The following is a 26,100-nucleotide window of genomic DNA, read 5'->3' on the forward strand; positions in this document are numbered from 1 at the left end:
CATCACAAATACGGCCTAAAACCATTTTTTCCAACCGCCATGAGACTGTTTTCAGTTTTCTTGACCTCATAAATGTAAGATATATAAATTGGGGTTTTATAAAGGAAAGAGTAAGGAAGAAGCCAGGAAGATTGACTAGTGTTAAGTGAAAAAGGGGAATTACCCAGAAATTAATTCCTTTATGATGTAGTGTTTACTTGCAATTACACACGTGGTCAAAATTGTTGGTACCATTCATTTAATGAAAGAAAAACCCACAGAAATAACTTGAATCTGACAAAAGTAATAATAAATTAAAAATCTTTGAAAATGAACAAATGAAAGTCAGACATTGCTTTTCAACCCTGCTTCCACAGAATGTAAAAAAATTAAACTCATGAAATAGGCCTGGACAGAAATGATGGTACCCCTGAAAATAATGTGACAAAAGTTCAAGTTGTGTCCACTAATTAGTATCACAGGTGTCTACAATCTTGTAATCAGTCAGTGGGCCTGTATATAAGGGCTACAGATACTCACTGTGCTGTTTGGTGACATGGTGTGTGTAACGGGTCTAGGAGGCGGAACCTCTGAGCTACTATATGAGGGGGCGGTCCTTGTAAGGGAGCGGGTGGCGACCAGGGAAGACGGGCTGGAAGTCTCAGCAGGTGAACGGGACAGTCTCTGAATGAACGGACAGGAGGTCACAGCAAGTGACCGGGGCAGTCTCTGGATGAACGGGCAGGAGGTCACGGCAAGTGACCGGGGCAGTCTCTGGATGAACGGGCAGGAGGTCACGGCAAGTGACCGGGGCAGTCTCTGGATGAATGAGCAGGAGGTCACGGCAAGTGACCGGGGCAGTCTCTGGATGAGCGGGCAGGAGGTCACGGCAAGTGACCGGGGCAGTCTCTGGGTAAAGGATTGGTACGACCTGTGGCGGCAGATGATAGACTTGAGCTCCCAGGTGAGCAGGCGAGAGTCTCTGGATAAACGGGTGGTCACAGCATGTGACGGCGGAGCCTCCAGGAAGACCAACAGACAGGTAGCAGATGAGCGCTCCCAGGTGAGCGGGCAGGAGTCTCTGGACAGGCGGGTGGTCACAGCACGTGACGGCGGAGCCTCCAGGTAGGCTAGCAGGCAGGTAGCAGATGTGAGCTCCCAGGTGAGCGGGCAAGCTGGTCCTTAGACAGACTGACAGGAGTTGGAAGGCAGACCGTCGGACCTCAGGCAAGCAGGCAGGTAGAAGATGTGCGCTCCCAGGTGAGCGGACAAGCTGGTCCTTAGACAGACTGACAGGAGTTGGAAGGCAGACCGTCGGACCTCAGGCTAGCAGGCAGGTAGCAGGATATCAGGCAGGAATAAGACAGCAGACTGGCAGGTATCTGGCAGGAAACTGGCAACGGGACCTGAGGGCTGAAGCAGAGTAGTGAACAGTGCTACAACATTGCTCGGGCACCTCCATTTTGGAGGAGGTGCCTTTTATATGGGAGGTCCTCCGGCAATTGGCCGGGGACTCCTTAGGACGGCGCGCGCGGTCCCTTTAAGAGAGGGGGAGCGCGCGCGCGCGCGCCCTAAGCACACTGCCGGGGAAGGAGCGCGTGCCGGAAGCAGCGGGGGGAGAAGCGCTGGAGGACGCCGCGCCAGGAGCGGGGAGGTGAGAGGGACGGCGTCTCTGCCTAGAACGGGGCAGAGACGCCAATGCTACAGTACCCCCCCCCTTTAGGCCCCCTCTTTTTTTGGCCAGAAAGAAATTTCTCAAGGAGAAGCGGGGCGTTGATGTTCTCCCTGGGTTCCCAAGTTCTCTCCTCAGGACCAAACCCCTTCCAATCTACCAGAAAAAAGGTTTTTCCTCTTACCCTCTTGGAGGCCAGAATACTCTCTACCTCAAAGATGTCATCAGCGGAAACCGGAGCAGGAGGGGCACCTGGATTTTGGGAAAAAAAGTTAAAGACAACGGGTTTGAGGAGAGATACGTGGAAGGAGTTGGGGATCTGTAGGGTGGCCGGGAGTTTTAATTTGTAGGCCACAGGGTTAATTTTCCTGAGGACTTCGAAGGGGCCGATGAATCGAGGACCCAACTTGTAGGAGGGTTCTTTGAGCCACACATGTTTGGATGAGAGCCAAACCTTGTCTCCCGGACGGAATTGGGGCGGATCCAGACGTCTCTTATCAGCATATCTCTTCATCCGCTCAGAGGAGAGAAGAAGAGCGGACCTGGTGCTCTCCCAAATAGTAGAAAATTCGCTGACAAGAGACTCCGCAGCAGGGTTGTCCACAGAAACGGAGACAGGAAGTGGAATCCGGGGATGTTGGCCACCGACTATAAAGAACGGGGATTTGGAAGAGGACTCGCTCTCATGGTTGTTATAAGAGAACTCGGCCCATGGTAGGAGATCCACCCAGTCCGAGTGGTGAGCATCAACGAAGTGCCGGAGGTAGCTGGTCAAGATCTGATTGATCCGCTCCACTTGACCATTGGACTGAGGGTGGTAAGCGGAGGAGAAATCCAGGGTAATGTCCAGCAGCTTACATGTGGCTCTCCAGAAGCGAGAGGTGAACTGAACCTCACGATCCGACACGATGTGGAGGGGCAGACCATGGAGACGGAAGATGTGGCGGATAAAGTCTTTAGCCAGCTCGGGTGCAGACGGAAGACCAGGCAGGGGAATGAAGTGGGCCATCTTAGAAAAACGGTCAGCGACAACCCAAATAACAGTACAACCGGCAGAAACTGGAAGGTCGGTGATAAAGTCCATAGCGATGTGTTGCCAAGGAGCAGCAGGTACGGGAAGGGGCAGGAGATGGCCGGCAGGTAGATGTCGGGGAACTTTGTTACGGGCACAGGATAAACAGGCCGCGACGAAGTCTACCACGTCCTTATGCAGGGTAGGCCACCAGTAATGCCGAGTAATGAGTTGGAAGGTCTTCCTTTGGCCAGCATGGCCAGCTAGTTTAGAAGAATGTCCCCAGCGAAGAACCCTCTCCCGATCTGGCACAGCTACGAACGTCTTACCGGGTGGAAGACGAGTCAGATCCAAGGGGGCCACATTCATCACCTTGGAGGAGTCGATGATGTGCGTAGGTTCCTCCTCTTGATCGGAGGACAGGAAGGACCGGGACAAGGCATCAGCTTTGACGTTCTTGTCCGCCGGACGGAAATGAAGAATGAAGTCGAAGCGGGCAAAAAACAACGACCACCGGGCCTGGCGAGGATTGAGTCTCTGGGCATTTTGGAGATATGCCAGGTTTTTGTGATCCGTGTAGATAATTACCGGGTAGAGAGCCCCTTCAAGCAGATAGCGCCACTCTCCAAGTGCCAATTTGATGGCTAGCAATTCACGGTCTCCTATGGAGTAGTTGCGCTCCGACGAGGAGAAGATTTTGGAGAAGAAGCCGCACGTTACCATTCTCCCGGTAGAAGACTTCTGGGTGAGCACCGCTCCGGCTCCGGAGGAGGAGGCATCAACCTCCAGGTAGAATTGTTTATTACAGTCCGGACGGTGCAGGACGGGAGCAGAGGCGAAGGCTTTCTTTAGGGAAAGGAAGGCCTCCTCGGCTTCAGGCGACCATGTCCTGGGGTTAGCCCCCTTACGGGTAAGTGCAGATATGGGAGCAGTCCGAGACGAGAAGTGTGGGATAAAAAGACGATAATAATTAGTGAAGCCCAGGAATCGCTGTATCGCCTTCAAACCTTCAGGACGAGGCCATTTTAGAACGGAAGAGAGCTTCTCGGGATCCATTTGCAGACCTGTTTGGGAGATGACATAGCCCAAGAACGGAAGGGAGGTCTGATCGAAGAGGCACTTCTCGTATTTGGCATAAAGGTGGTTCTGCCGAAGCCTAAGCAGGACCTGACGAACATCCCTCCGGTGTGTGGGGAGATCCGGAGAGAAGACCAAGATATCGTCCAGGTATGCCACTACGCAGGAGTACAGGAGGTCACGGAAGATGTCGTTGACTAGTTCCTGAAAGACCGCGGGAGCATTACAGAGACCGAAGGGCATCACAAGGTACTCGTAGTGACCGTCCCGGGTATTGAATGCCGTCTTCCACTCGTCTCCTTGACGGATACGGACCAGATTATACGCTCCTCGTAGATCCAGCTTGGAGAAGATCCTGGCGCCCTTGAGACGGTCAAACAATTCGGAGATGAGTGGCAGGGGATATTTGTTTTTTACCGTGATGAGATTGAGTCCTCTGTAGTCAATTTAGGGACGTAGCAAGCCGTCTTTCTTTTTGACAAAGAAGAATCCGGCTCCAGCCGGGGAGGTAGATTTTCGGATAAATCCCCTAGCCAGATTCTCTTCAATGTACTCAGACATGGCTCGGGTCTCGGCTGCAGACAACGGGTAGATACGCCCACGGGGAGGAGTGGTACCAGGTACCAGGTCGATCGGGCAATCGTATGGCCTATGGGGTGGCAACGTCTCAGCTTCCTTCTTACCGAAGACGTCCGCATAGGGCCAGTAGGGAGCCGGGAGACCAGGTAAGTTAGCTGGAGTAGGCTGAGGGCGAAGTGGACGGACCGGGGCCAGGCAGGTCCTATGACAGTCAGGACCCCATCGGAGTACTTCACCGGACCGCCAGTTCAATACGGGTTCATGTGTCTGGAGCCAAGGTAGACCTAGCAACAGGGAGTGAGAAAGTCCGGACAGCACATGGAATGAGATCTCCTCAGAGTGCAGCATTCCCACCTGCAGGGTTATGGGTTCAGTGACGAGCAGGATGGTCTCCGAGAGAAGTCTTCCATCCACGGAGGCGACTGACAATGGTTCAGCCAGGGACTTGGTGGGAATATGGTATCTCTCTACCAGAGACTGGGAGATGAGGTTTCCAGCAGCTCCAGAATCCAGATGGGCGAGTTCAAAGAGACGGTTCTCTCCCCAAGCAATAGAGACCGGTAAGGTCAGAGACGGAGAGGGCTTACTTTTGTCTAGGACGACCTCTCCGAGTGGTCCTAGACACTGGCGTTTCCCGGCTTTTCCGGGCAGGAACGGATGAAGTGCTTCATACTGCCACAATAGAAACAGCTTCCCTCGGCTCGGCGAGATTCTCGGCGAGAACCGACCATCTTGGTCTGGTCGACCTGCATAGGCTCAGGAGAGAGTACCTGAGGAGAGACGGAGGGAGTGACGGGTTTCTGAAAAGTAGGAGCTAGACGTGGAAACCTCCTCTCACGGGTGACCTCTTTGGCACGCTCCTGGAACCGCAGGTCAATCCGGGTGGCAAGAGTTATTAGGTCATCGAGAGTGGTAGGAATGTCCCGACCGGCAAGTTCATCTTTAATACGGCCGGACAGACCTTCCCAGAAGACGGAAACCAGAGCGTCATTATCCCAGGCCAGCTCCGAGGCAAGGGTACAGAACCGTATGGCATATTGGCCCACGGTGAGACTTCCCTGACGGAGGCGTAGCAGAGATGATGCGGATGAGGTCTTCCGTCCGGGTTCGTCGAAGACTTTCCGGAAAGCCGTGAGAAAGGCAGGCAAGTCGGACACCAGGGGGTCTCCTCTCTCCCATAGAAGATTTAGCCAGGCCAGGGCCTCCCCGGTGAGATGGGACATGATGAAGGCAATTTTGGCCCGGTCGGAGTTAAACTGGTGAGACAGGAGTTCAAAGTGCAGGGTGCACTGATTTATGAAGCCCCGAGCCTGGGCGGAGTCGCCTCCGAAACGAGGAGGTGCAGAAAGCCGGGGTCCGGGGTAGGATACCATCTTATTAGTGGGCAGTGGAGCTGCCGGATTGCGAGTCATGGCACTGGCGGTGGTTGCAGGCAGAGCAGTCAGAGTGTCCAGGCGAGAATTGACATTCCGCAGGTGACCCAGGATGGACTCCTGTTGGGACCTCTGACGGGACAGTTCATGACACAGGTCCGAGAGCGAGGGAGCTTGGGTGCCACCGGGTTCCAGGGCCCGAGCAAACTGTAACGGGTCTAGGAGGCGGAACCTCTGAGCTACTATACAAGGGGGCGGTCCTTGTAAGGGAGCTGGTGGCGACCAGGGTAGACGGGCAGGCAGTCACAGCAGGTGACCGGGACAGTCTCTGAATGAACGGACAGGAGGTCACAGCAAGTGACCGGGGCAGTCTCTGGATGAACGGGCAGGAGGTCACGGCAAGTGACCGGGGCAGTCTCTGGATGAACGGGCAGGAGGTCACGGCAAGTGACCGGGGCAGTCTCTGGATGAACGGGCAGGAGGTCACGGCAAGTGACCGGGGCAGTCTCTGGATGAGCGGGCAGGAGGTCACGGCAAGTGACCGGGGCAGTCTCTGGGTAAAGGATTGGTACGACCTGTGGCGGCAGATGATAGACTTGAGCTCCCAGGTGAGCAGGCGAGAGTCTCTGGATAAACGGGTGGTCACAGCATGTGACGGCGGAGCCTCCAGGAAGACCAACAGACAGGTAGCAGATGAGCGCTCCCAGGTGAGCGGGCAGGAGTCTCTGGACAGGCGGGTGGTCACAGCACGTGACGGCGGAGCCTCCAGGTAGGCTAGCAGGCAGGTAGCAGATGTGAGCTCCCAGGTGAGCGGGCAAGCTGGTCCTTAGACAGACTGACAGGAGTTGGAAGGCAGACCATCGGACCTCAGGCAAGCAGGCAGGTAGAAGATGTGCGCTCCCAGGTGAGCGGACAAGCTGGTCCTTAGACAGACTGACAGGAGTTGGAAGGCAGACCGTCGGACCTCAGGCTAGCAGGCAGGTAGCAGGATATCAGGCAGGAATAAGACAGCAGACTGGCAGGTATCTGGCAGGAAACTGGCAACGGGACCTGAGGGCTGAAGCAGAGTAGTGAACAGTGCTACAACATTGCTCGGGCACCTCCATTTTGGAGGAGGTGCCTTTTATATGGGAGGTCCTCCGGCAATTGGCCGGGGACTCCTTAGGACGGCGCGCGCGGTCCCTTTAAGAGAGGGGGAGCGCGCGCGCCCTAAGCACACTGCCGGGGAAGGAGCGCGTGCCGGAAGCAGCGGGGGGAGAAGCGCTGGAGGACGCCGCGCCAGGAGCGGGGAGGTGAGAGGGACGGCGTCTCTGCCTAGAACGGGGCAGAGACGCCGATGCTACAGTGTGTACCACACTCAACATGGACCAGAGCAAGCAAAAGAAAGAGTTGTCTCAGGAGATTAGAAAGAAAATTATAGACAAGCATGTTAAAGGTAAGGATTATAAGACCATCTCCAAGCAGCTTGATGTTCCTGTGACTACAGTTGCACATATTATTCAGAAATTTAAGATCCATGGGGCTGTAGCCAACCTCACTGGACATGGCCGCATGAGGAAAATTGATGACAAATCAAAGAGACGGGTAATACGAATGGTAACAAAAGAGCCCAGGATAACTTCTAAAGAGATTAAAGGTGATCCAAAGTGGACTTCATGGGAAACGACAAAGGAGAACACCATTGTTGAAAAAAAATCATAAAAAAGCCAGACTGGAATTTGCCAAACTACATGTTGACAAGCCACAAAGCTTCTGGGAGAATGTCCTATGGACAGATGAGACAAAAATGGAAGTTTTTGGCAAGGCACATCAGCTCTATGTTCACAGATAGAAAAATGAAGCATATCAAGAACAGAACACTGTCCCTACTGTGAAACATGGTGGAGGCTCTGTTATGTTCTGGGGCTGCTTTGCTGCATCTGGCACATGATGTCTTGAATCTGTGCAGGGTACAATGAAATCTCAAGACTATCAAGGGATTCTAGAGAGAAATGTGCTGCCCAGTGTCAGAAAGCTTGGTCTCAGTCGCAGGTCATGGGTCTTGCAACAGGATAATGACCCAAAACACACAGCTAAAAACACCCAAGAATGGCTAAGAGGAAAACATTGGACTATTCTGAAGTGGCCTTCTATGAGCCCTGACCTAAATCCTATTGAGCATCTTTGGAAAGAGCTGAAACATACTGTCTGGAAAAGGCAACCTTCAAACACGAGACAACTGGAGCAGTTTGCTCATGAGGAGTGGGCCAAAATACCTGTCGAGCGGTACAGAAGTCTCATTGACAGTTACAGGAATCGTTTGATTGCAGTGATTGCCTCAAAAGGTTGTTCAACAAAATATTAAGAGTACCATCATTTCTGTCCAGGCCTATTTCATGAGTTTAATTTTTTAAAAATTCTGTGGCATCAGGGCTGAAAAACAATTTCTGACTTTTATTTGTTAATTTTCAAAGATTTTTAATTTATTACTTTTGTCAGATTCAAGTTATTTCTGTGACCATTGTGGGTTTGTTCTTTCATTAAACGAGGGGTACCAACAATTTTGACCACGTGTGTATGCCTTTTTTTTCTAGAAGTTCTACTTTATAAAGTTATTGTTCTTTGTTTTGCACTGATGAGAGCCAAAAAGCCTGAAACAGCTGTGAGAGTTAAAATGATATAATCTCTGTATTATGTAATTGTAAATAATTCAGGAATGCACAGTTAAAATTATAGGCGTGGAGAGGCAACAGTTGCATTTTAGCCCTTGTGACTGAGGGGACCCAGTGGCCCATCTGCCACATGAGAGAACAGCAATTCTATAGCTAACAAGTGGTAAAAGACTGTTTTACAGTGAGACTCAGATACTTAGATCTCTGCCTCTTAAAGGGATTGTCTCGTGTTCTTAAATGGTTAAAATTGCAAAGACAAGCAACTTTGCAATTTACCTCTTATGAAAAATACTCTGTTCTCAAGAATATGCAGATTTTTAATTCAAGGTTACCGGACACCCAGCAGTTTCAGAAAGGCTGGTTACCTTGGCAAGGAGCATGCTCTGCCTTCAGGCTCTACGCTTCTCCAGTGCTGCAGAGGCAAATCTGCTTCTGCTAACAGCATAGGAAACAGTTCAAATCAGCAGTGCAGACATGTCACCCCTCCAAACTATGGAGCCATTCATATAATTCTATAGCCCTTTAAAAGATAAGCTAGTCAATCCCTTTATGGCTCCAATGCTCCAGCAGTGAGAAATCACATTTTGAAGTTGTTTCTGGAAGTGCATTGGGGCGTGACTATGTACTTCTAGCTTCTCAGCTCACCCTGGATTCCTACCTAGCAGCACCCTTCACTGGCTGATTGACAGGTCATATTTTCTGGTATGCGACCACTGACCTGTCAATCAGCCAGTGAAGGGTGCTGCTAGGTAGGAAATACAGCGTGAGGCTGAGAAACTACAAGTGCCTCGCCACACCTCAATGCACTTCTAGACACACCTTCAAAATGTGATTTCTCTCTGCTGAAGCAGTGCTTTGAAGCTATAATGGGATTGACTAGCTTAATTTTTTAAAGGCTTACACATTCATATAAATGACTTAACGATGGGAAAGGTTCTGACATGTTCCCTTTAACCAGGTGTTTGACTCTTTATATCTCAATTTCTAGTAATTTCACAAAAAGCATATAATATTTAGTGTTATCTCTAAGTGACAGATACAGCATCTAAACGTAAGGCGCAGGCACATTGCAGTATGTGAACAGTAACAACACAAGTAAAAATGTAGGTACCCCTTGTCATGGTGCGGTGGAATTACAGCTTTTTGATCAAAAGGGTGTTAACCAAGTACCCTTTGTTTTTTTTACCTGTGTTGCTACTGTTCACATACTGCAGTGTGCCTGTACATTATGCTTTTATTCTAGGTTTTGTTTATTTATGGCCACAGATTATATGTGCACCTGCATATTACACTTATACTAACCTTGTTTTGTGTTTCTCAGATATAGCATATAGAATTTTTTAAAGGGAATCTGTCAGCAGGATTTTACCCCCCAAACTGTTTATATGCACACGTAGCTTTTTTTTAAAGACAAGTCCAGCAATACATTTACATGGCCAGTGCGTTCCTCCATTATTGAGAAATCAGCGTTTGAATTGTGAATGCAAATGAGACTGTAGATCTGAAGCCTCTGTCACTCCAGCTCTATTCTTCGCCCAACGCCACCTCCTCCTGCTTGATTGATGGCTTCTTTGCCTGAAGCCACACAGCACAGAGGCTGTAAGTCAAGCAGGAGGAGGCGGCGCTGGGTGGGGAATAGAGCTGGAGTGATAGAGGCTTCAGATCTACAAATAGTCCTTCAGCTTCCTTTGCCTTTCAATTCAAATATTTATTTCTCAGTATTGGAGGAGCAGACTGGTCATGTAAAGTTATTGCTGGATTTGTCTTTGAAAAATCCACATGCCTTTCTAAATAGTTTGGGAGGAGAAATCCTGCTGACAGATTCCCTTTAAACATTTTACATGACTTTTTTTTGGCTGCTAATAATGCAAAATTCTTGAAACTTTGCTTTATATATTATATTTAAAGTTAGTGGCATGTAATAATGCCAGTTAGCCTTGTAGGGTTTTAAATCATCTTGTCTATAAATGGCAAATAAACCTTTGACAAGTCACTTGGCTGTGTGAGTGCAAATTCATTTTGCAACAGAGACAGAGGTCAGTGCTTGCCACACAAACCGCGGCCTCCATGTGTACTGTCTGGATTCTGTGCCAAAATGAGTGGTATCGAAATATAGAGTTTTGCAAGCTGAAGCAAATCTAGAAGATGGCTTTGTTCCAAGATATAATAACGCTACTCATCTATACTTATATAATACATTTATAGAACTTGCAATTTTCAGTGCTTTCTATATATGTCATTTTGATACAAAAAAATTCTCTAGATTTTATATTTAACTTAAAAAGTCTTTATATGTTTGGTAAAAAACAAAGCCTATAAAACAATGGTGGAATTTGTTTTTTTTTATTCACCATTTCACCCCAATTGGAATTTCTATTTTTCAGCACATTATATAGTGAAGTGAACATTGTCATACAAAATCAAAATTGGCCCTAAAAAATAAACCCTCAGCTGGCTATGTTGACGGGAAAAAGGAAAATGGCTCTGAAAGGATGGGAAAAATGAAAACATAAATTATCCCTGTCCTAAAGGGAACTTGTTATTAGATTTATTAATTGAATTAGATACTGGCTACATGATTGCAGCCCGGTATGTTTTACTCTGTAACACTGTGGCATTTCAGAGAAAACATACTTTGAAGGGCCGGGCATGGCCTATGTAGGCTGATAGGTCCAATGTGGTCCCCGGGCCGGCTTCTTCTCTCCTTCATCCTTTTGACTGACGTATCTCTCCTTATGTACACATATAGGGAGAGACCTATCAATCTGTTAGTCAACTGGTGCGGGATGGGGAGAAGCTTTCCGAGGACCTCACTGGACATGGCAGCAGACACATAGTCCTCGGCCGGCTTCTTCTCTCCTTCATCCTTTTGACTGACATATCTCTCCTTATGTACACATATAGGGAGAGACCTATCAATCTGTTAGTCAACTGGTGCAGGATGGGGAGAAGCCGTCCGAGGACCTGATCGGTCCTTGGCCAGCTTTTCTAGGTATGTTCACCCAGAAGCACAGTGGTGTTTAAAGGTAAAACATATATGACTGCAATCGCACAGCCAGTGTATGCTTCAGGCTGCCCGTGGTTTGGGCAGCATGAATCGAATCTTACAACACCTAGCACTATTTGAAGTCTACCCCTTGTCCATCCCTGGATCTTCTGTTCTCACTCCAATAGAACTGTACTAATTTAACATATAAAACAAATGTATAAATTCTCCCTTTAGTATCTGCCCTTCCCCCAGATCTGCCTTTAGGTACATGGCTCATGTGCCTTTAGGTAAATCCAACCCATTTTGCAAGTTTTAATGGTTGGCATATTTTACCCACACAATATCCTTTTTTAAATTTGTTTATTTTGACTTCTCAGTTCTTAGAAATGGAACTAACATTATATTCTTGGTTTAATGGGAAATACAGTTTGCATAGTAAAAATATTTTCTCAGAACTACACTAGAATATTGTTTGTGTTCCTCTATTGTAGAAATCCCCATGAATTCCCACATCTGTGTCTTACAATGATCCTTTAGTGAACTGGACTGCAGACATATATAAAACATTTCTGTACGAGAACGATGAACGGTCTGTGATAAAGTTACTATCAGATGAACTAGAACATCCGATGCATTGTCTTCCATAGCAATTACCCCTGTTTGACGTACCATAGCCAAGTCATTGCATCTCATCCATGGGCATGATACGCATACTGTTACCTGCTTATTGATCTATTGCCCCTTTACATAAAGAATAAGCTATGTCCACTTTGCTTTTCTTTAGGGAATTAGTTGATTTGATGGTGGAATAACAAGGAACCTGTCACCAGGATTTTAGACCCTAAACTAACGCCATCTATGTAAAGCATCTGAAATGTTGCTTACATCCATATCTTTGCTTTATAAGTTTGTTCTCCATTTTCTAGAAATCTGATGGCAAATGTTTGTGCAAATGAAATTGTAAATGCAGAGAGCTTGACCCTGCACTTACAGCTCTCTGGTCTCTTTAATTCTTTCTCCTTCCGCTGCCGGCCTCCTGTCAGTGACTGACAGATCGCTCTTCTCTGTGACCTGCTCCACCCCCGTGGTCTTGCACAAGTGCTGTCATTACCAGGCATGTTGCATGTGGAGATTGATAGTCCAGCTCTCGCAATGTCGCCAGGACTTTATTGCACATGCGCCGTCCCCTGGAATAACAGTGCCTAGGGCGGAGGAGCTGATCACAGAGAAGAGTGACCTGTCAATCACTGACAGGAGGCGGCGGCAGGAGGAGAAAGAGGGATAGAGACTGGCGTACTGTAAGTGCAGGTCAGGCCCTCTGCACTTGGGAACTCATTTGCATAAACATTCACTGATGGATTTCTAGAAAGTGAAAAACAGACTTATACTACAGAGCTGTAGACATGATCAACATTTCAGATGCTTTACATGGATGATGTTAGTTTAGGGTCTAAAACCTGCTGATAATTGCAGCTTCATATACTGATAGCTAGTGAGAAATGGCACAGCTCATGTCTTTTAGGGTAAATATAGAAATTCTCAATTTTTAATAGTAATCATGCCAGTGACAAAATCACCTTTTTTCATTTTATTTCATAGATCGAAATTGTCTAACCTTATAGTGCATAACATAGACCTAAAGAATAAGCCTGCACTTATAGTACTTGTGCATAGCACATAATGCCTGGAGTACAACTCTCTCACATGTGATGCGGTTGGACATGAATATTGATTTTTTTTTTGTCCCAGTCAATAACTTAATCAATTATCTTCCCTTTTTGCTGTATTACATATACAAAAATACCATGAACTATCATTACTTCATAACAATGAGCTTAGCATTGCCTTCAAAGAGTCATAGATGAAATACAGCATATAATACTTGAAGAAAATGAGTTCAATGTTGTGTTTCTTTGGACCATAAATGTCATGACCTTAGGAAAAGATCCAGTTTGGCATCAGGCCTACCGAACAAGGTGACCATGGGATATTCTTGAAGGCAAAAGGCCAAAACACACTCAGAAAGCTCCACAAGCCAAAGCCACGTCTTTATGACAAGTCATTAACATCATTTTCCAGCAGTTCCAAATTTAGATACATTGAATATGCTCAGTCAGATAAGTGTTCCTGGGTCTTGATCTAAATGTCTTCATAGGTGAATTTTCAAAGTCTTGTTTGGAAAAGATCTGGCATTACTTTAAGTCTATGGTCACACGACGGTTTTCCCTCCATCTGAGAAAATTGGTCCGATTATCCTAATCAGACTATGATCAGAGTGGCATCCGATTTTCTCAGAGGTGGAGAAAATCCATTAAGTCAAATCGGACTGCACTCAGATGTCATCTGAGTGCAGTCCGATTTTTTTTTCATTTAGTGCCGTTTGATTCTCGGAGGGAAATTCTGGGATTTCTTTCCTGAGAACGCAATACGAGGAGAAAATTGTACATGTGCACGGCCTCATAGAATAACAGAATAACATGGGTACGAGTGCTATCCATAAAACCACGGATAGCACTCGTCTGATTAAAACGGTCGTCTGCACGAGCCCTAAATCAACAGAAATAACTTGCACTTATTTTGTGTGCTCAACTGCATGGTGCAGTATCATACAGTAATTCCCATTAGGACGTGTGATACCTTATAGCCTACGACGGTACATTTATAGGTTTCTACCTGTTGCTGTCTGCAGTCCATTACAAAGGTTACAAAACTGATTATTATGGTAAATACTGTTATTGCAGTTGCGGGAGCCAAAATTATATCATGCAGGCAAACAGGTGGACCGACCGGTCAAGTGCAAAGTGTATACCTGTTCTTTCCTACCTGTTTTCCAGCACTGTGTCTAATTCTGCACCCCCCATTCCTATACCACTGTAATGGTCATTATAACATGATATTCTACCCAGACTGGTTCTAAACAAGTAACATGTCTGGAAAATGGCAGGGAAAAAAAAATCACTTGGTCTGCTGATGAAGACTTTTTCTTGACAAGGACCATTCTACAGAGGTTTCTTTTTATAGGCTTGTAAAATGCACTATTATTTAGACTCAGGGTGGGTCCTTATGCTGCTGCTAACTACGTGCACCCGTACTGAGCCATGGATCACACTATTTTGTTTCACATTCATGCGGCCACTAGCCCATCGCAGGTTGGCACATTTTTGGATGTTCGGCAAGCAGCAGAGTGTAGATGCACCCAAAGGCACAAATGTAATGGCTCTGAGCTCACCACTTCACCAGGATCACAATACTGAGAAAGCTGAAGCCGATGGATGCCGGAACCACTGGTGCGAACAGCTGGCTAGACGAAAGACATACACTGGGTACGGAAAGTATTCAGACCCCTTTACATTTTTCACTCTTTGTTTCTTTGCAGCCATTTGGTAAATTCTAAAAAGTTCATTTTTTTCTCATTAAAGTACACTCTGCACCCCATCTTGACTGAAAAAAAACAGAAATGTAGAAATTTTTGCAAATTTAGTAAAAAATAAAAACTGAAATATCACAGGGTCATAAGTATTCAGACTCTTTGCTCAGTATTGAGTAGAAGCACCCTTTTGAGCTATTACAGCAATGAGTCTTCTTGGGAATGATGCAACAAGTTTTTCACACCTGGAAATGGGGATCCTCTGCCATTCTTCCTTGCAGTCAAGATGGGGTGCAGAGTGTACTTTAATGAGAAAAAAAAATAACTTTTTAGAATTTACCAAATGGCTGCAATGAAACAAAGAGTGAAAAATGTAAAGGGGTCTGAATACTTTCCGTACCCACTGTAGGCTAAATCCACCGCAGCCTAAGGCATCTTTTACCTGCAAGACTACATAATGATAGCATGGCAGCTGCTTCTCTGCAAAATGACGTGAATATGCAGAGGAGCAGTAAAAAGACACAGCAGCACAGGGTTGCTTCAGATTTTGGCCACAGCATGGCTTTTGCATATGATTGTAGCCTGAGAATTACTAAATCAGGTAAATGAAGTAATAATCGAAGCAATATTGAGAATACTATTCACCCAAATACATCTTACATATATCTCCATATAGCCCAATGAAAAGTTAACATTTGTGACTTCTTTAAAAGTAACCATCGGTTTAATTTTTATTTAATAAATCAATTGCACACATGTAAATTAGTAACTTTGCAATATATCTTATCAGACAAATCTGCTTCTTTCTCTTCCGGGACTGATCTTTCACTCTCAATTCATGAGTAGAATCTGTTTTCAGTGAAGACAGATTTCCCCATTACAGAGATAGATGACAGTTGGTCCTTTTAAAATTCTATGGAGAAGGGAGGAGCTAAAGGCAGACACATATATTCACTGCCACTAGCCCCTCCCTTCTCCATAGAATTTTAAAAGGACCAACTGTCATCTATCTCTGTAATGGGGAAATCTGTCTTCACAAAAAACAGAGTTCTCCATAGAATTTTATGAACAACAACTGCCATCTCCTATCTCAATAATGGCAAATTTGTATTCTCTAAAGACGGATTTTATGCATGAATGCAGAATTTTTGAATGATCAGTGGAGGAGGAAAAAGAAGCAGATTTCTCTAATAAAGATATATTACAAAGTTTTTATTTTCACGGGCACTAAAGATTTATGAAAAAAAAAATTAAAATGACGGTCACTTTTTAAATATTTTTAAGTCTTTTTCCCCATCACCTATATTAAAGATATCAGCAGAACTGATAATTTGTCGAGCCCTGGGTATCCACAGGCTGGTAATACGTGCTCAGACTCAGAAAGTGATGGCTAACCTCCAAGTGCAGCTGACTCTTATGGATAGAATTTAGAAATGGTCAGATTGTACCAGTATGGTATTTGGCATGTTGTGCTAATATTAATATTATAGGTAAGGCATTAGTAATATTATATTCAGGTATGAATATCGCGGATCAGCAACCTACAGCACTCCAGATTTTCTAAACTGCAACTCCCCAACATCCCCTGACAGACACAAACTGCCGGTGAATGATGGAGCTCGTTTACTCCTAGATAGAAAATAATACCTTTTGTACTAGTTTTTTTTAATATCTACATAAAATTCAAAAATAGAGAAAAAAATTTGCAAATATATTTGTAATTTATTCTTTTCTATAATCAATTAGGCTCGAAGGGAATGTGTCATCGGAAAATAACCTACTATTTAACTCATTCTTTTTATTTACATGTATGTTTAAAACAATGTTAGTCATTTTTTATTTTTTATAATAATACAATTTAAAAGAAGTAGAAATCTTGTAGTTTTCACAATGGCAACTGCTGCTATTCGAGACTACCATTTCCTGTTCTTTCAGGAAATTCACACGCACATTAGCAGCAACAGATGATTCGAGCAGCCATTGGCCAATTGCGGGTGGGAAAAGTTTTGGTCATTCGATTAGCAGCAGCATGTGAATGCACCATAAAGCATGTTTTACTTGGCAGCACAGTTTTGGAAGTGAAAGACCTGTTTCTCTGCAAAAAAAATTAAAGAGTAGTTAAACTTTTATCTATTATATATATATAATTTTGCCCAGAATGGAAACGTATAAAACTTTGCAAATCAATTTATTAGGGAATTTGTCTTCAAGCCTGTAATATGTGTCTGCTGTTAGCTGCATTGAAAGCAGAACATACTCATTTGGAGCACGGATGATGCCAGTGAAAGGGTGAGCTTGGCACCATTGTCTCACTAAGGCCGGGGTCTGACTACCGTATGGCATACGATGTGATATGCTAATGACACTTGGCTCCTGCTCTGCTGTGAGCCAAGTGTCAGTGCTCTGTGCTCCGATCCTCTTGCATGAGATCATCGCATCACAGGTGCGGAGGGGACGGAGAAAGTAATTTCTCCATTTTCTCCATTACTAAAATTGTTAAAAACATTTTAACATAGAAACCTATTTTGAACAGTAGGTCATTTTTTATTACATATTTCCTTTGAGGGGTTTTCCACTACTTGGCCCTCTGAACTAATATTTGAAAAGGAAAGATTTTTCTAATTCCATTTAATGCGTATCTAGTTCTATTCCTGTTGTCCATAAAGCGGTGATATGATCTTGTCATCTTCCTTTGACGTTCCGTCCGATAATTCCACTTTATAGCCTCCAGGTTTGGACAGAACTTCACAGTGATGTCACTCCAGAGCCTGTCTCAATGGGGCGCACATGTGTGGACTTCTACAACCCTACTGAGACAGCATCCTACTCAGTCAGGACAGGTTAGTTGGTAGGCTCAGAATAATATATTTGTTTCAAGGTGCAAATCTCTGGCCTACCAGACTGAAATTCCTGGACTGGCCTTAAAAATAGGTCACTAATTTTCTCTTGTCCATAATTTTTTAATCCGATTTTTTTTCAATATGTAGAAATGAAAGATTGTTACGCCTCAAATTATTATCCCTTTATAGTTCATGGTAAATGCAGATATTGTCTTCAGATCAGGGTTGTAGACATTGTGACCGGGTCACTAGCCTTATCAGTATCAGCCAAAGAGAATTTTGTTCGGCAATACAAAATGATGAAACATGAGAGCTACTTTGATCATTACCACATTCAGGAGAACCTAATGTTTGCCCGCCCGCCCCGATGCGCGTTTTGGTAAGCCTTGGTCAGGGGGCCCCCTGGATATTATACTATATTATATGGTCATATCAGGATATGAGATTTTAATGTATATTGATATATTTGTACTGCCCCCATTTTGTGCACACCCTTTTTGTTTCCCCCACACATGTGCCTGTTCCCCATTTCCCCACCCTGTTTTATTTTTGATTAATACATTTTTCTATTTTCTATATTATCCTGGACTAACAAATCATAGTTCTTTCACCTTTTCTTATTACATATGTGTCACAAAGATTGCTATTTCCCATGATGTGAAAACCCAGAAGTTTCTCTCCAGCATGTTATGTTCTGAGAGGGGTTAATCGGCCAAGACAGGGTTAGGTTTTTTTGTGAGTGCAACAGATGGGCGAGACGGCCACTCATCATATCTCCACCCCAAGGGTGTGGTTCGGCTACTTAACTGTCTAGCCGCTGAGTTTTTTTTCTCTGTGTGTCTGGAGGCAAGGGGGCTCCATACAAGTGTTTATGTGAAGTCTGTTGCTGTACCCTGAGCGGTCGGATCCCCGCTTGCATATGGACTGTGCTATACGTTATCTTTTGTTTTTCCATTATGCCAGAAAGGCCATGTTTATTTTGTTGAACCCTGCATTGGTGTATGCCGTGTTCTAATAAACCAGCAGAAGATTAACACAAAAAGCGTTCCTGTGTCTTCCCTGTGAGCAGCCGAGTGAGCTGATCTACCACAACATTTATCACATAAAATCTTATTTTATTATGCTTTTCTAATGTGCCTGTAAAAATGTTGGCTGTCTGTGATTTTTTCCGTTTTTCAGACTATGTGGATTTTTTTTTAATGAATTTAGCATTGATTTCTTATGACTCATGTGCTGTTAGGTACAAAGCGTGCTGACCCCAGGACTGCTGTAGATTTGTACCTGAGTCCACCACGTCTGGGAAGATTTCATCACAGGTGACGCTCTAGTGTGCTGTAATCTGAGTCCATATAATCCTTCCACTTAACCAATGTGTTCAGATGTAGTTTATGAAATATCTGACGGGATTTACTTTTGTGACTTTAGAGTATTTCCATACAATGTTGCTTTTCATTGACCATTTATTTCCTTTTCTTCACAGTTCAGACTACTAGGTAAATGCTCATATAGGGAGTCGGGACATCTTTGCTGTATGATGAGCAATTTATATTGCCTAAATTGTCAACACCACAATATGATATGTTAATAAAGCTGTTAAAAAAAAAATTGGTCATTCATACAGTATAATCAGAAATTACAGTCTATATATCAGCTCAGAATATTATAATATAACATATTCATTATATTTTTCCTTTCTGCTATTTTGCCTTATCACACAATTTGTACCATATAAATTGTGGTTGTACTGTTTTTTTCGGCAGAGCCAACCATCTAAAATGTATAGAAGCCTCCTGGCTCTTTCTCGGAAGATGATGTTAAAAGAAAGATTGGTTAGCTTAAATTGTAATGCCTACACCTTTTGCTTTCCCTGAAAATAAGATTCCGCCAGAAGAGTTTGACAGCAGCTTTTTCCACTTTTCCCATTGAAAATATATAAATGTTTGGATAAACCAAATATTCATGACTGTAGGGATAGTTGTAGATTGTACAAGAGTTCATCTGACAGCTATGTACAGCCTCCATACACTTTAGATGGCAGTTGGCCAAACCATCTTTTGGCTGGCAGCTATCTCGCCCTACTCTCCCAAAACACAAGAGCGCCTCTTGCTCTTCTGAGAGCTCCCATGTTCTCTAAGAGACAGCCACTACCAGACATCTCCAGTGGCGATATCTCTGGAGAACAGAAAGATCATCAGTCCAAAATCGGACATGGCCGATCGTTAACTCCCCTGACAATCATCTGGGGTCCCCATGCACATTAGACTGAAGACCAAGCCCACCAATATCGTTGGGTTCAGCCAAAATTAGTCTAATGTGTATGGGGGCATTAGGGTTTATAGACACCCCAACATCTTCAGTGGAATAGTTGTTAAAGTAGTATAGCAAATCTAAATACAATCTTACTATAGCAATATAGGATGTGTAAGGGTATTATTGTCTCAGTTTTTTAGGACATACCTAAGGATGGCAAACTAAGCAAAATTAACATAGAAAGAGCGTTTTACCATCATAAAGGAAGATACCTCCATACATACCTCATCTGATGGAACATGCCATGATGTTGTATTGGAATCCCACAAAATAAACCAAAACTTGGTGTGCCACCATAAGAAATCACTAGAATGGGAGTGGCGCTAATAAAGCTCCATACAAAGCAGAGCTGAAATGCAGTGCTGTCAATGAGGTCTTAGGCAAACTTCTGAGAAATTATGTACTTGGGGGGGATTATAGACTGTGAAACTACAAGTTAGTATATAGCATATCATTGGTCCCCGTGTCATCTCACAGAGAAGTGCAGCTTTTATTTTAATCTATGTACAAATGCCCATGCAGGTTGGCATACCTTCTTATGTCTCAGACTGACCTTTCTATACACCACTTTATGGAATCTAGCATGCATGGCAATGAGGCGAGACTCTTTTATACCTTATTTACTGTCTGACAGCTCCTAACTCTTCAGAGCCCTGAATGCTGGATGTTTAGCTGTCATTTATTACTATGTACTTCTTTCCGCCCTCTGGTGATGCCACCGGGATCCTTTGGTTCACGTTTAAGCCAGTGTCATCTGAGGCTGCAAACAACCATGTACCAGAAATAGTGATGAATGAGGTAATGTGAAGGGAGGGACATTAACTGTAACTTGTAGATAATCTCATTGATGCTTCACCTGCCCATTTATAGATTATAGGATAGAGTATTTTTCCATGATTTGCTTTGGGCTGGAAAGACACCATGAGGGATTTAGCAGTGGAATTAGCTCACGCGTCAAGTAACACCTACATGAATTCTGGTGACGGTGAGTGCCTTCGGGGATTTTAGCTGTAATACAGATATCATACTATTAGTAGGTATTATTAGGAACTCATCATTGAACTTAGACCATTTGTTAAGATGGACAGTGGTGCTAGCTCTTCTACAAGGTGGTCCTGGAAATTACGGACCAATCATGAGCTCTCATAGATTGCTTGGTCTGCAGATTGTTCCAACTGTTTGGAATTTAAGAACAAATTTCAAAATGTCCAATTTTGTCACACTGGACCCTTTTACATCACACGTCCCATCACCATGTGGTGTCTATGCTTTTGCCTTACGTGAAGACGAGTCTTGTTTAAATCCCAGGGACAGACACGTTTACACATGCACGTAGCAATTTCTCCCTGCCCTATGTTTTAATTGGAAAATTGCTATGTTTAGTATTTCTGGCACATTTACGTAATTTAATAGTTTAGACATGTAGAGAATAGTGAATGCTTTCACTCTACTGGTGAGAGCACAATCACAGTATTATGTGCAGGGGAAGGTAATGCAGGTTAATGCGCTGAATATGTTTTACTGTCTGGATATACAATACCACACTATACCCTGGCAGCTTGTTTAGTAATGAAACCTGACAAAATACAAAATCAATAGGTGGAGTCAACAAATTAATTACTGAATTCTGCCGTTGTGGACTGCTACAAAGTGTACAGGGGAGCTGTTAGTTTTGACATTGTTACCTATAGTAAGAGTGAGTTGGAATCGATCGATCGTCTTCCTGCACATGAGTACTTTGACACTGGCCCACCATTACATATCACATCCACTGTATAGATAATAAAAGTTGAACAATGTTTGCAATTTACATGCCAGTAAAAAATTATCTAGTAAAGAGTTATAACATTTTCTTACATGTTATAGTGCAAGTTAGAAACATCATATAAAAGTTGCCTGATCCCACTAATTCGGCCAGGAATGGACGATAGCCTACTATGTATTTAGGCATCAGAGCTGCTTGCCCCACTCTCACATTGGCCCTCCATCACATACAATAGTCGTGTATAGCCAATTTCTATTTCTCCTGGACTTGGACAAAACTGATTGAAAAGTTGCACATAGCAAAGCATGCATTGCTGCATGCAAAACCTCTGTGTGGCTTAGGAGTACGTTCACACAACCATATTTTCAGTCCAAGTGCTGTCGGTGGGAAAAACTGACTTCACATGGGCAGCACTTGGACTAATGTTATTCAATTGGGCTGTTTGGATAACAATTTTTCACAATGACCAAAAGTGAAACCAATCTCAGCATGCACAAGTCTCACCTATTCAAGTCTATGGGTGCGCCAAAAAGTAGAGAATCCGATTTTTACTGATACATTGCCATTATCAACATAGGAAGCTGAATATGATCTTGTCATTTTTTTAAACTGTTAAAGAACAAAAACAAATGCCATACAGATGCTTTGCTGATGGCATATGGACAACAATACAGATGAAAAATTTTTTTATGGATAACTTTTTACATGGTCATGTGAACTTCACCTAAGGGCTCCTACAGAAAATTGTTTATTAAATCAGATTTTTCATTAGATAGTGCACAGACAGCACAACAAACCATGTTATTCAATAAGGCTGTTGAAATGAACGACATTTCTCTTTGTCCGACTGTCCGTGAGAAAAAAATCAGATGAGACTCACCCATTCAAGTCTATGGGCGCTTAAAAAAAAAATTTGGATTTCACACAGAATATCCAAGTGGCATCCGATTTTTAAAGATTCATTTCTATTATAAACCTAGGAAACTGTATGTGATCGTGTACATTTTTTAATATGGCGGTATGAAAACTGATCACACACTGATTTAAAAAAAGGAAAAATGAATGGCACGTAGGTGAAAATTATAAAAAAATCTTCTGCGTTTTCTGGAAGAACTTGGACCATTTCTTATGCGCTCTTCTGTAGGGGCCTTAGGGGAACAACTGCCTGCAAAACTGATGTCAATTGATGCCAAACTGACCCCAACCAACTCTTAAATTAAACATGTAAGTTCTGTCAATCCAAACATGCATGTTTACGAGGAGGTGAGGAGATGACTATAAGCAAACATTGAAGGCACAAAATCAACTTAAATTAATGTCGTCCAACCATCTACTGTGTATGGGGACTCCCAACTCTCCCTGACAGGTGATCTTAGGGTTGTGAAGGAGCGGGCAGTTTGACCTTATATGCTGGATCCCTATATTCGTAGGAAAAATGGCTGCCAGATGTGTCTGGCAGCGTTTTATCACCAAACTCAATTAAATACACATAAAGGCAGATCAGAGCCGAACAGTCATATGTATGGAGGCGTCGGAAGACTTAGCTGTTGACCAAACAAATGTATTGTGCACATTCCCAATATTAAAAATGAGATCAATGAGATGTCTGAAACCCCTTTAAGTTTTCATAATCTGTTATTGCCAGTGGAGACTAAAAGCGCTTAGAAGCTAAACCGCAGCAATAACGGGGCGGCAGCTCAAATATTCCTAGAGGCTGAACTGCTCGTTTCTATGGCTTATTTCTCATGTAGTCAGAAGCCCACACTCTATTGGATTACATACCCTAATATTACTTTTGGACAGGGGTTGTCCCGAGTTACCCACTCTCTATGTAGAGTATCTCTCTTGGTGGTTATTATTATTAATCCTTTTATGACAATACTCTTTCTCAAACTCTTCTCCTCTGACTTATCTCTGATCTCAGCTGTGCTGTGAGCATTATGCAATGTGCATATAGATACGTGCAGACTATAGTCTGGAGTTTGATGTCCTCATTTGATACCTTGTTGCGTACTTTATGGCGTGATCAGTAGATATTCAGAGCTGCAGTGTAAGCAAATTTTTCCACAGTCCATAAGCCATAATTCAATACTTTGTACATTCTGGACGTATTCTCTCTGTCCGCTTTCATCACACCAGTTTACACCAAAGCATTCTAGTTTTTCTGATAATCCTTAAATTTACTGCTCACTATTTACTGACAATGCAAACACATGCTTCAAGAATGCCTAGTTCGACACAGACCCTTTTTGCAATATTGTTAATTGTCTTATACTTTACTGTCACAATCAATTCAACTTCCAGTAGTGATCTTCAGTATACAAAGAATATGGCAGCTTACCCCATCATTCAAGGGGGTGTGCAATCAAGATAATTGAAGTATATATGCCATATTATGGTGACACAAGAAAAGGACATTGGCTCAGCACTGCCCTCTATTGGCCATAGGGCCACTGAATAAAGTGTCTCTTGCTTTAAAGCACTCTAGACAGATATATATTAAACTAGCTATTGAACCCGTTCTACGCCCGGGTGGCCAGCATTTTTATTGTTATATGGTCTCCCATGCTGGTATGTGCTGCCCCCGTCCTGGTATTTGTGCTGCCCCCATCCTGGTATTTGTGCTTCCCAATCCTGTTCCCCCATCCTGTTATGTGCTGCCCTCATCCCTATCCTGATATTCATGGCACGCCTCATCCCTATCCTGGTATTCATGGCACGCCTAATCCCTATCCTGGTATTCATGGCACGCCTCATCCCTATCCTTGTATGCATGGCACCTCTCACCCTCAATCCTGGTATGCATGGCACCCCTCACCCCCAATCCTGGCATGCATGGCACCCCTCATCCCAATCCTGACATGCATGGCGCCCCTCATCCTGGAATGCATGGCTCCCTCATACCCAATCCTGGTATGCATGGTACCCCATCCCTCAACCCTATCCTGGTATGTATGGTACCCCTCATCTTGGTATGCATGGTACCCCTCATCCCTATCCTGGTATGCATGGTACCCCTCATCCCAATCCTGGTATGCATAGCTCCCCTCATCCCCAATTCTGGTATGCACCCCCCATCCCCAATCCTGGTATGCATGGCACCCCTCATCCCCAATCCTGTTATACATGGCACCCCTCATCCCCAATCATGGTATGCATGGCAACCCTCAACCCCAATCCTGTTATGCATGGCACCCCTAATTCCCCCAATCCTGATATGCATGGCACCCCTCATCCCCAATCCTGGTATGCATGGCACCCCTCATCCCCAATCCTAGTATGCATGGCACCCCTCATCCTCAATCCTGGTATGCATGGCACCCCTCATCCCCAATCCTGGTATGCATGGCACCCCTCATCCCCAATCCTGATATTCATGGCACCCCTCATCCCCAATCCTGGTATGCATGGTACCCCTCATCCCCCAATCCTGGTATGCATGATACCCCTCATCCCCCAATCCTGGTATGCATGGTACCTCTCAATCCTGGTATGTATGGTACCCCTCATCCCCCAATCCTGGTATGTATAGCACCCTCTATCCCCAATCCTGGTATGCATGGCACCCCTCATCCCCAATCCTGGTATGCATGGCACCCATCATCCCCAATCCTGTTATGCATGGCACCCCTCATCCCCAATCCTGATATGCATGGCACCCCTCATCCCCAATCCTGGTATGCATGGCACCCCTCATCCCCAATCCTGGTATGCATGGTCCCCTCACCCCCCAATCCTGGTATTCATGGTACCCCTCATCCCCCTATCCTGGTATGCATGGTACCCCTCAATCCTGGTATGCATGGCACCCCTCATCCCCAATCCTGGTATGCATGGCACCCCTCATCCCCAATCCTGGTATGCATGGTCCCCTCATCCCTCAATCCTGGTATGCATGGTACCCCTCACCCCTCAATCCTGGTATGTAAGGTACCCCTCATCCCCCAATCGTGGTATGTATGGTACCCCTCACCCCCCCAATCTTGGTATGTGTTGCCCCCTCACCCCCAATCCTCGTATGTGTGGCCCCCTCACCCCCCAATCCTGGTATGTGTGGCCTCCTCAGCCCCCAATCCTGGTATGTGTGGTCCCCTCACCACCTAATCCTCGTATGTGTGGCCCCCTCACCCCCCAATCCTGGTGTGTGTGGCCCCCTCACCCACCAATCCTGGTATGTGTGGCCCCCTCACCCCCCAATCCTGGTATGTGTGGCCCCCTCACCCCCAATCCTGGTATGCATGGCACCCCTCATCCCCAATCCTGGTATGCATGGCACCCCTCATCCCCAATCCTGTTATGCATGGTACCCCTCATCCCCCAATCCTGGTATGCATGATACCCCTCATCCCCCAATCCTGGTATGGATGGTATCCCCCACCCTTCAATCCTGGTATGTATGGTATCCCTCATCCCCCAATCCTGGTATGTATGGGACCCCTCATCCCCTAATCCTGTTATGCATGGTACCCCTCATCCCCCTATCCTG

General features: G+C 44.8%; 1 protein-coding gene across 3 annotated transcripts in view; it reads left to right on the forward strand.

Moving 5' to 3' along the window:
* Positions 1-26,100, forward strand: part of LAMB3 (laminin subunit beta 3) — a 95,277-nt gene that overhangs the window by 9,612 nt on the left and 59,565 nt on the right. Inside the window, exon 1 of one of the 3 annotated variants that reach the window (XM_073666857.1) lies at positions 20,704-20,834. The exons of the other annotated variants lie outside the window; for them this stretch is intronic. The gene's annotated coding sequence lies outside the window, so the exon portion shown is untranslated. Of the gene's footprint in view, positions 1-20,703; positions 20,835-26,100 lie in introns of those variants that run through there. 3 annotated transcript variants of the gene reach the window in all.

Source organism: Phyllobates terribilis, unplaced genomic scaffold (assembly GCF_046119375.1).
Source record: "Phyllobates terribilis strain yellow unplaced genomic scaffold, ASM4611937v1 Scaffold_2__4_contigs__length_985480577, whole genome shotgun sequence".
NCBI lineage: Eukaryota > Metazoa > Chordata > Amphibia > Anura > Dendrobatidae > Phyllobates > Phyllobates terribilis.